The sequence below is a fragment of the Takifugu flavidus genome, chromosome 1 (assembly GCF_003711565.1).
Source record: "Takifugu flavidus isolate HTHZ2018 chromosome 1, ASM371156v2, whole genome shotgun sequence".
NCBI lineage: Eukaryota > Metazoa > Chordata > Actinopteri > Tetraodontiformes > Tetraodontidae > Takifugu > Takifugu flavidus.
Genome location: NC_079520.1, coordinates 6,939,724 through 6,950,128, shown reverse-complemented (window position 1 = coordinate 6,950,128; position 10,405 = coordinate 6,939,724).

The following is a 10,405-nucleotide window of genomic DNA, read 5'->3' as shown; positions in this document are numbered from 1 at the left end:
GATCTCCTTCTTTAGTCATACTTTTTTGATGAGGCATCCATCATCACAAACGAATGTGCGATGACCACGTTTATGGAGCGGATCACACGCTGCTTACGGCTGAGCGTTTGAATATATAATGGATTCCCTCACAATCATCTGCATCAACATCAGCTTCCTATGAATAAATGAGAACGTTCGTCTGGAGATGGGGGGTCGTATACTGGGGGCTGCAGTTTCATGCAGCTTCCTCTTCAAACCTAACTGGTGTGAGCGTGCCAGTAAATGCTGCGTGTGTGTCCTGGGATGGTCTGGCAGCTTGTCTATTATTCCACAATAAAGCTTCCTGGATGAGACTCCAGATGTTGAAGATGCTTGCATAATTCTTTTTTCCGTTTGTAATTTGTTTATTAGATTTCTTTGATTTCATTCATCTTACCGAAACGTGCAGCCTAACGGATGAACAGACAACCGTAAATAAAATTACTGTTTCTAACTCACACCTGAGGTTGTGTAACAGTGGGCGAGGAGCGGATCCTGTTATTGTTGGATTAGGAATCATGCTTAATACTATGGTCACCAAAATCAGCCTTTCACTGAGTCCATAAGTTTTCTCAGTAGGCATAAATAGGGAAATAATATCAGATTACACTTCTTTTACAGGGTTACTTTCAGACTTCCAGATCAGGGAAGAAGATAAATGACATGATTAGACCCACTTTGATTTTCAGGGTTATTGAAGGTCTAAAAATAAATTCCGATTGGTGGGTTGACTGTTAAGGAAATCTTGAGGAATGAAATCATCATTTCCTGATTGTTTTTGCTGATTGCTTTGGGCATTTTTCAGGGTGCATTTCCTGTCTGTGCACGCTATGGCTCCAAACGACATCACTAGAGGATGGTGGTGTCCGAAGCTTCGCTGGCAGCAGAACAAGATGGAGACATGATGCCGTCTACAGGTCAGCTTTACCAACAATATGTGGGGGAGGTGGAATTCTGTGTCAATATCTGGTCTGTTTCTCCCTCTGCTTGGTTTTGCTATTCCTGGGGGGCCCCGGCACTGCTAACATGAATTTGTCATCAGTCCCAGGAACACAAACGCAACGTACAGATGATCTGTAGCCACTCAGGAGGGAGCATCAGGCAATAGGGTGGTGGTGTCATTAGCCGAGGCAGCGGCGTGCCACTCATCTGCGTGTTAGTCGTGCAGATTTTGGGCCTCGCTGGCTCGCTAAGTAAGGATCTGCACGCAAACCGGCCTTATTGGATCCACCTCAGTGTCATGTGCTTCCATGAGTTTAAAAATTGAAGAAGGCAAGGTTCTCTCCTGGCTCTCAGCTGGCAGTTTGATTCAGGTTTTATTATCCGTGCCTGGTTCTATAATAAGCAGGAACTGTCCTGTCTCATTAGGCACGCTCGGTGGCGCTCTCTGTACCCCAACCCCACCCTTGAATCGCTCCAGTCCCCGCTGCCTCAATCTAACGCCTCGCTCGGCTAAGGGAGGAGGGCGAAGACTTAACCCATTAACCACCTCTTGATCACGGTCTAAAAAAACTAGATCTTCAACACTTCAGCACAGAACTCTGTGGGTGGTATCGTATTAGTTAGGGTTAGGGGACATCTCATCAGGGCTGATGCCTTCAATCGATAAGAAAAGGGCAAAAATCCAAAATACAAGTTCATGAGTCTTTAAATGAACAAATAATCCCAATAAAATAAGAAATTCTGTTCTATAACATTTACTTATTATTTATTATTTCTATCCAGAGAGAACTATCTTTATTCTCTTTATTTTAACATCAGATATTCTTAGATTTTGACTGATTGTCTATGATTCTTTAATATGAGAATATTTCTCTGTGTGTCTGGAGGATTTCCACCCTTTTTCTTGTCTTCTGTGTTGCTGGTTTCTGTTTTTATAAGCAGCTCAGCGATGGGCTGCAGGGCCGCGAGGAATCAGTGGAGGCCGTCTGTTTAAAGCTGTCTGTGTGAGATCGGATCACGTGTTTGGTTAAAAAAATGCTACTTTATTTAATTTATATTACGTCATTCAATATCAAACATCCGCACAACTCAATATTTTTGATACGGCGTTTGGCCCCTGAAAAATCCATGACAAAAACCTCAGTTCCACTGATCGAACTCTTGAATATATACAGTGCCTTGCGAAAGTATTCGGCCCCCTTGAACCTTGCAACCTTTCGCCACATTTCAGGCTTCAAACATAAAGATATAAAATTTAAATTTTTTGTCAAGAAACAACAACAAGTGGGACACAATCGTGAAGTGGAACGAAATTTATTGAATAATTTAAACTTTTTTAACAAATAAAAAACTGAAAAGTGGGGCGTGCAATATTATTCGGCCCCCTTGCGTTAATACTTTGTAGCGCCACCTTTTGTTTCAATTACAGCTGCAAGTCGCTTGGGGTATGTTTCTATCAGTTTTGCACATTGAGAGACTGAAATTCTTGCCCATTCTTCCTTGCAAAACAGCTCGAGCTCAGTGAGGTTGGATGGAGAGCATTTGTGAACAGCAGTCTTCAGCTCTTTCCACAGATTCTCGATTGGATTCAGGTCTGGACTTTGACTTGGCCATTCTAACACCTGGATACGTTTATTTGTGAACCATTCCATTGTAGATTTGGCTTTATGTTTTGGATCATTGTCCTGTTGGAAGATAAATCTCCGTCCCAGTCTCAGGTCTTGTGCAGACTCCAACAGGTTTTCTTCCAGAATGGTCCTGTATTCGGCTCCATCCATCTTCCCATCAATTTTAACCATCTTCCCTGTCCCTGCTGAAGAAAAGCAGGCCCAAACCATGATGCTGCCACCACCATGTTTGACAGTGGGGATGGTGTGTTCAGGGTGATGAGCTGTGTTGCTTTTACGCCAAACATATCGTTTTGCATTGTGGCCAAAAAGCTCGATTTAGGTTTCATCTGACCAGAGCACCTTCTTCCACATGTTTGGTGTGTCTCCCAGGTGGCTTGTGGCAAACTTTAAACGAGACTTTTTATGGATATCTTTGAGAAATGGCTTTCTTCTTGCCACTCTTCCATAAAGGCCAGATTTGTGCAGTGTACGACTGATTGTTGTCCTATGGACAGACACTCCCACCTCAGCTGTAGATCTCTGCAGTTCATCCGGAGTGATCATGGGCCTCTTGGCTGCATCTCTGATCAGTTTTCTCCTTGTTCGAGATGAAAGTTTGGAGGGACGGCCGGGTCTTGGTAGATTTGCAGTGGTCTGATACTCCTTCCATTTCAATATGATTGCTTGCACAGTGCTCCTTGAGATGTTTAAAGCTTGGGAAATCTTTTTGTATCCAAATCTGGCTTTAAACTTCTCCACAAAAGTATCTCGGACCTGCCTCGTATGTTCCTTGGTCTTCATGATGCTCTCTGCGCTTTAAACAGAACCCTGAGACTATCACAGAGCAGGTGGATTCTATTTATCATCATCAGTCATTTAGGACAACATTGGATCATTCAGAGATCCTCACTGAACTTCTGGAGTGAGTTTGCTGCACTGAAAGTAAAGGGGCCGAATAATATTGCACGTCCCACTTTTCAGTTTTTTATTTGTTAAAAAAGTTTAAATTATTCAATAAATTTCGTTCCACTTCACGATTGTGTCCCACTTGTTGTTGTTTCTTGACAAAAAATTTAAATTTTATATCTTTATGTTTGAAGCCTGAAATGTGGCGAAAGGTTGCAAGGTTCAAGGGGGCCGAATACTTTCGCAAGGCACTGTATATATATATATAAATTATTTGATTTACAACTTTGCAACTTTCTCTTCTGAGTGTTTGAAGGCTCAGAAAATAAATAAGTTAGTGCAGTGAAATAAACGGCAGAGTCTTGTTGTGACTGGAAAACCAGGACGGGGGAAGGTACCTCCTGAACAGTTTGTTTATGCCATTTTGATGTTCGTGGCACCAGAAAATTGACCCAGGACTCATTTCCCAATAAATAGGACAAGGATTGCATATGCTGTCTGCACATTCTGAGAGGGTGGGTTACGCAAGCCCTCTTTCACTGCTAATTCCATCAAAGCTTTGGGAGCAGTTCTAATTGGGCGTCTCTATTTTTGGTTGTCTTCCAGCCTTGTTTTGCTGCCTTTGAGTAAAGGCAGCGCAGCGAATGTAAAGCTGTGTGATAACAGGGCCATTCGCCACAGTACTGAGTTTGACCCTGCAACCAGCCTCCATGACGGATGTTTGATGATTTCGAGCCCCGCAGCTCAGCAAGACGCGCTCAGCACAACTCACATGCGCGCTCCCAATCGCTCCCTCGCCCTGCTGCTTTCCTTGTCTCGCTCAGCATCTCTCCCTCCCTCTCTTCCCATCTGTGTAGATCGACCCAGCTCGGCTGTATGCAGGCTATTTAAAGCCGCCGCCATAACCACCCACTGCATCTTTAAGAAGTGGTGACTCACCTAAACAGATCAGCCCCGTGCACGCACACCCGCAAACACACTCACCCTCTTTTTTCTCTCTTTAGGCTTGTCTTGTTGGAATTGCAGGTGCATATGTTTTAGAGCGAAAAGTGAAATGCACACACACATGCACATCCTTACACTTCTATCTTTGTGAGGACTTTCACAGGTATAATGCATCGCTGAGCCCCTAACCAGAACCTAAACCCAATTCTGACCTCAACCTTAAAGTCCTGACCCTCAAACTGTCCTTGAAGAACACACATGGGTTTTAAAACTCAGTGGGGGCAGGACTGAACGCACAAATAAATAAATAGGTCTTGTTGTTGACTTAGATCGTACAATATGTTTATAATGCGCTGTTCCTTGTTCTCACAGAGACACACACACACACACACACACACACACACACACACACACACACACACACAGAGCCTGTGCACTTAGAGGTATTGAGTTATGTGCTATTCTGGGTGCATCCAGGGGACTTCCAGCTTACGGGAAAAGCAAACGGCGACATTTGCATTTTACTCTGCTCAGTCGGGATGTAAGCAATAGATTTTATGAAGTGAATGGAAGAGGGGGCGACGGCGGCACGTGCGGACCGCGGTTGCTGAGTATAAAACAAACAGGGCGATGCGTGTGGCGTGTTTCTCTATCTGTGGCAGGAGCTCGCAGGGAGCCAAGCCGAGCAGTTTTCACTGGCTGGGTTTTGAGTCTCCCCCTCACTTCTCTGCATTATTAACTAAACGCTGAATAATTCACCAACTTTCGTATCAAACAAATATTTTTGCAACTTGCACCTGCAAATTGGTGAAGGTCGGCGCCATACAGGATTGAACATAAAGGACGCTGGTGATGTCACGACGTGTTTAGATTAGACTCCTGTGTTGGCTTGTTGTGCTGACTGTCAGGAGTCATGACATCATTTCTATTCTCTGCTGAATCTGTAGCACATTATCAGCGCTCCTCTGCTGCCGTGAAATGTTAATCCAGAGACTTTATAAGTTTCCCAGCAGCCTATGCGCCTATAGATGAAATGCACATTTTCCCAGGGAGATATTTAAGGCTTTACCTGTCATTTTTGGGTATTTAACACATTCAAAAACTCCACCCAGGGGGCTTGGATGTGACACATAAAAATAGAGTTTGACTTGAGCTGCTGCTCACCCCTCTGCATACCATAATAGTCTGCCCCAAGTGCACAGAATGCCTTTCTGCAGCATGTTACTGTGCAAACTCTGCGTGGCGAAGGTTCCGAATCCCTGCCCGAGTGGTGATAGGTGAGATCTCAATCCTGGAAATGACGGCGCGATCTCCAGGACCGACTCTGTGCTGACTTGTTAGTCACGCTTTGATGCACGTTTTGGAGAGGACTCCAGGCAGGAAGCACGCCCCAGACGCACATGCGCACTTCTCCAGCGCAGACGTGGGGACACTCTGTGCAGATTTGCTCATGCAGCGCGTGCTTAGATGTCGGGCGGCAGCATCATTTGGTAGTCTGACATGAAACCTCAGTCACGTTTTTCAACTAAAAAACTCCAACTGAAATATTTAGGAAATTTGAGACTTCCTGTCATAGTACAGCCAACAGTTTTGCTTGCATAGCTCACCACTGTCAACTTATTCATAAATATTGGTATGATGTGACTATATTTAGTTCCATACAATGTTTTCTTTCAGTCTATAAACTAATAAAAAGCAGGAGTCATTTTAATTTGATAACATTTAGTCACTGAATGAAATTGTTGTTGGAAAAATGGGGAAAATTCCAAAGTTATTTTTATAAATGCCACAAATTAGTGATCTGATGTTAATGTACTTTTAGAAAGTAAATTTATTAAAACAGTTTGAATTAAAAATATATTTCATAACACAAACCTACTTTGAAAAGAACCAACTAAACTTTCCCCTACTGTCTCGCTCATTTAGACCTTCATTGTAAATATTTGCTTATTTTTTCCCCCTTCTGGAGGTTGAGGGTGCGATTCCACCTGATAGCTCCACCATGTCAACACCTTCCTGACACCGCAGATGTTCTGTGGATCAGCACGTGCACAAACCCCCTCTGGCTCCATTTATTAAAAAAGGAAAAAGGTTCTGTCCCATTATTCACCATGATGGAGTGAAGCAATGCTCAGCAGCTGCAGCCCCTCTTTACATGCAGTAAAGTTTGCTGCCTCATGTGGGGGATCTCTCCCTCTTTTTGATGCAGAGGGGATTTTCTTGGTCCATAATTTATACATTTACCTTACTTGCTTCTGCGTGCGTTGGCCTCCTGCATTTTTTAAAGGCCGGGTATTGAGGGATTTTCTGTCATGCTCCCTTGCTTTGTTCCGATCACGCAAGCCGCTGCCATTCCACAAACAGGAACAGAGGCCTTACTCGTGCCACCTAGCTGGGACGGCAGCCTGCACGTGAACAGGCACACGCTGTCACCACCCTCACAGTGGAGGGGGTGGAAGGCCTGCTCCTCCAGCTGCAGGTCCGGGACAGATCTGTGCCGTTGCGTGAGTGCTTTTCCGCACAAACATCAGCCCAGCCGAGTCCGCCGTGCGTCTACGAGGACGGCGGGGTGTTGAATCGTCCTCTCATACCCATGCAAGCAGAAGGAATCTTCCTCCCCTGCTCCCTGTGGAGAACACATGGAGCCCGGGGTGAGGAGATTAAAACAGAAAAGGGAGAGCCCGGTTCCTGGATAAAGTTCTACTGCTAAATTCTTCTCTGGCTTCAAGAACAAAACACAACAAATCAAACAATTTAAAAAAAAAATCAATAAACTGAGTGACTTATGCACAAACTTTGTGTCCGTCAAACAATGTTTAGACTTTTCGAGCAGATTATTCTGAGTGTAAACCAAAACATACCAAATGTCTCACGTCAGCCTTCTTTTCTTTCCCAAATAAAAAAAAAAATCTTTCCCCAAATAAAAAAAAAAATCTGTCGCCAAATTAGACTAAAGAATGATCTGTAACATCAAATCCAACACATCTGTGTAATTGTTTTCTTGCTGGAATCTCTGTGGGGGGAGCAGAAAGTTACGGGTGGACGTTTAAACCAGCAGCAGGGTTTGATATGAGCTCAATTATTAAACTTTATTAGAAGATTTATATGAGCAGAGCCAATATGGGAGTCGCTAACACTCAGTAAAATAGGTAAAAGTGGCCCTCAGTAAAAGGGCCACTAAATATTAAATACAAATAATAATAATTTTTAAAAAGTTGTGGGAAAAATATTTTAATTTCATAACGACATTTAAACAATAAAGGAGATTAACGATTGTCTTTATTGGTGAATCTGTGTGTGCATGATAAAAAAAGCAAACAAACAAACTAAGATTTTGTATTAGAAATAAAGTGTTCATCAAGTTTGGATTCATTAACTTGTGCCAAACCTGTTTAAATAAGGGAGTCGTGTGCTTTGGGTTGCATCTGGATTAGAAACAATCCACTCGTAAAACTTCAAATTACAGAAATAATATAACAAATATAAATAAGCATATTCTTATGCTGAAGCCAGACATAATTCAGTGTTTGTTTTTTTAACCATTATTTTTTTTTAAAATGTCCTTAATTTTCTAGACTAAATAGTTTATAATTAAATTGTAAAAAAAAAAAAAATCAGATTAGTTTTTCTAACATTTTTAACTTTCTAAAATTTTCAACTTAAAAATCATTTTATTTCAATGTTGTATTAAAAGAAGGAGAATTTTCTATTATATTCTGCTGTTATACAGTAACACTGAGGTACAAATACTGAAGTCAAAACTACAGCTGTTCAATTCTTTTGTATCTGATTTTTCATTTTATTTTTGATTCAACAACTTGTTTTTATGTTGATGGCACAGACTGGACAGATGGACATAAACTTTGTTTTTCTTATGTTAAAAAGTGCTCAATAGAAAAGTACAACTAAAATAGAGAAAGTGCAGGGAAATTAGGCTGCAGGATTTTCTTATGTGTTATTATTACGTCATTATATTACACAATTTGATCCCTTTGTTTGTCTCTGCAACATTTAAGAAACTGATGAAATGGTTAAATTAAAACTTCTGAAGAACTCCAGCGATCTTAATAAGCCAATCCCTAATTCATCATCTCCAAACTTTGCTTCCTGAATTAAGTCATTGAACATTACAAATACAAAATCACATTTAAATGTAGCACAGGACGTTTGTCAGAGCTTTTATTTTAAATTAAGGAACTAAATGAGAAATTTACCAGGGAACTATCATTTAAAGTAAGTCAAAATTGAATATGATTCATTTAGAGGAATGAAGATAAGAAAGAATAATGGTGATATTTAATTTTCCTTACTGTAAAGAGAAACTCTTGAGCTGATAAAAAAGCCCCCTCCTCTTTTCTTGGTCAAGATTAATGTCTCTCGCTCTCTCTCTCCCTCCCTCCCTCTCTCTCTCTCTCTCCCCCTCTCTCGCCCTTCCTCTCTCTCCTTCCATGTGCTGTCATGTAGATTCTCTCTCTCACATGTAAATTTAGGTCAGGCCACAGTCTCCTCTCTGGGCTTCAGAGGAAAATGAGGAAAAGGATTGTTTCACACCACTTAATCTTATTGGGAGGAGGACGAGAATGTGAAAACAACTGGGACTAATGCGGAGGGCACTGGGGAGGAAAGAGGAGGAAAAGCACTAACGAGCGGGCGTAACGACAATACGAGAGCGAGGGAGCGAGAGAGAGGAGGGGAGGAAGATAGAGAGGGAAGGGAAGAGGGAGACGAGGAGTAAAACAGAGGGGGCAGATGGGGAGAAATGAAAAGCTGAGCGAGGGGGGGTGTTGAGAGGCAGGCTGAGGCTAAGCGAGGACAGAGGGATGGGCAGGGGACAACAGGAGGAAGGAGGAGGAGCAGAGGGCAAACGGAAGTGGAGAAGATGAGAGGAGAAAAGAGAATAAGAAAAGAGCATGCCACTCACGTCTCCTCTGGCTGCTCCCTGCCAGCGTCCCAGAGCTGGCAGCCTGGATCCTCGCAGACAGGCCATATGGCTTCATTACAGCACACACACACACACACACCACACACACACACACACACGCTCATTACCATACACACATTTCAACATTTGCACGCCCACCCAGGTGAGGGGGGAATGTAAAGGTGATGAACTGAATGAAGGAAGTGAAAGTTTGATGTGTTGCCTGCACTGGGGGGGGGGGGGCAGCCCAATTACTCTGGGTTTACACACACACACACAGATCTGTTGACATCTATGTTGGAAAAAAAAAAGTACACAATGTGAAAAATGGTTGAAATAAAAGTTGTGCAGATGAGGGTGTTTACTCATCCCCCCCCCCCCACACACACACACACAGTTTTTACAGTGTTGTGAGGACAGATGCTGGAGGCATCCGTACGCTTCAGTGTGACCTACACACACCTCGCAGCATCAGTAATCTTGCAGTAATCCGAGGGATTATTGGAACTGATGGATTGACCCGGGCGTGCCCGGGGTGGACTGGACCGATCCACCTCTTCTGGTGCCGTGACGGTCCGACGGGCTTCAGGTGATCTCTGCGCGCTGACCTGACACTCCCCCGGATTAGGCCAACGGAAACGCTGCTGTATTGTGTTTGTGGGGAAACGGATGGTTCCCAACATTTTTCCTCCTCCGTCTGTGACGTTAAACGGACCCACTGTTGTTTCCACTCAGCCGTCACTGGTGCCGTTTGACACGAGACGGAACTTCCACCTTCACACCAGTTGTTCATTGCTCAGCATTTCTGTGGTTTTCATAGAAAATATCCTATTTAAAAAAACAGATTTTTGTACATAAAACAGGCATCGTCAAGTTCTGAGCAATCTTTGCCGCTTAGTTTATCCTTAGTTGGATAAAAAGGCCTTTTTAACTTAAGGTTTTTAACTTTAAAAAAAAGCTGTCGGCAATTTTAGGTTGATCTCACAGACTAAAGCTGCCACATGTAATTCCTTAATCTTGTCGTTTGTAATGTCCAAAAATCACCATTATTATCTGTGAG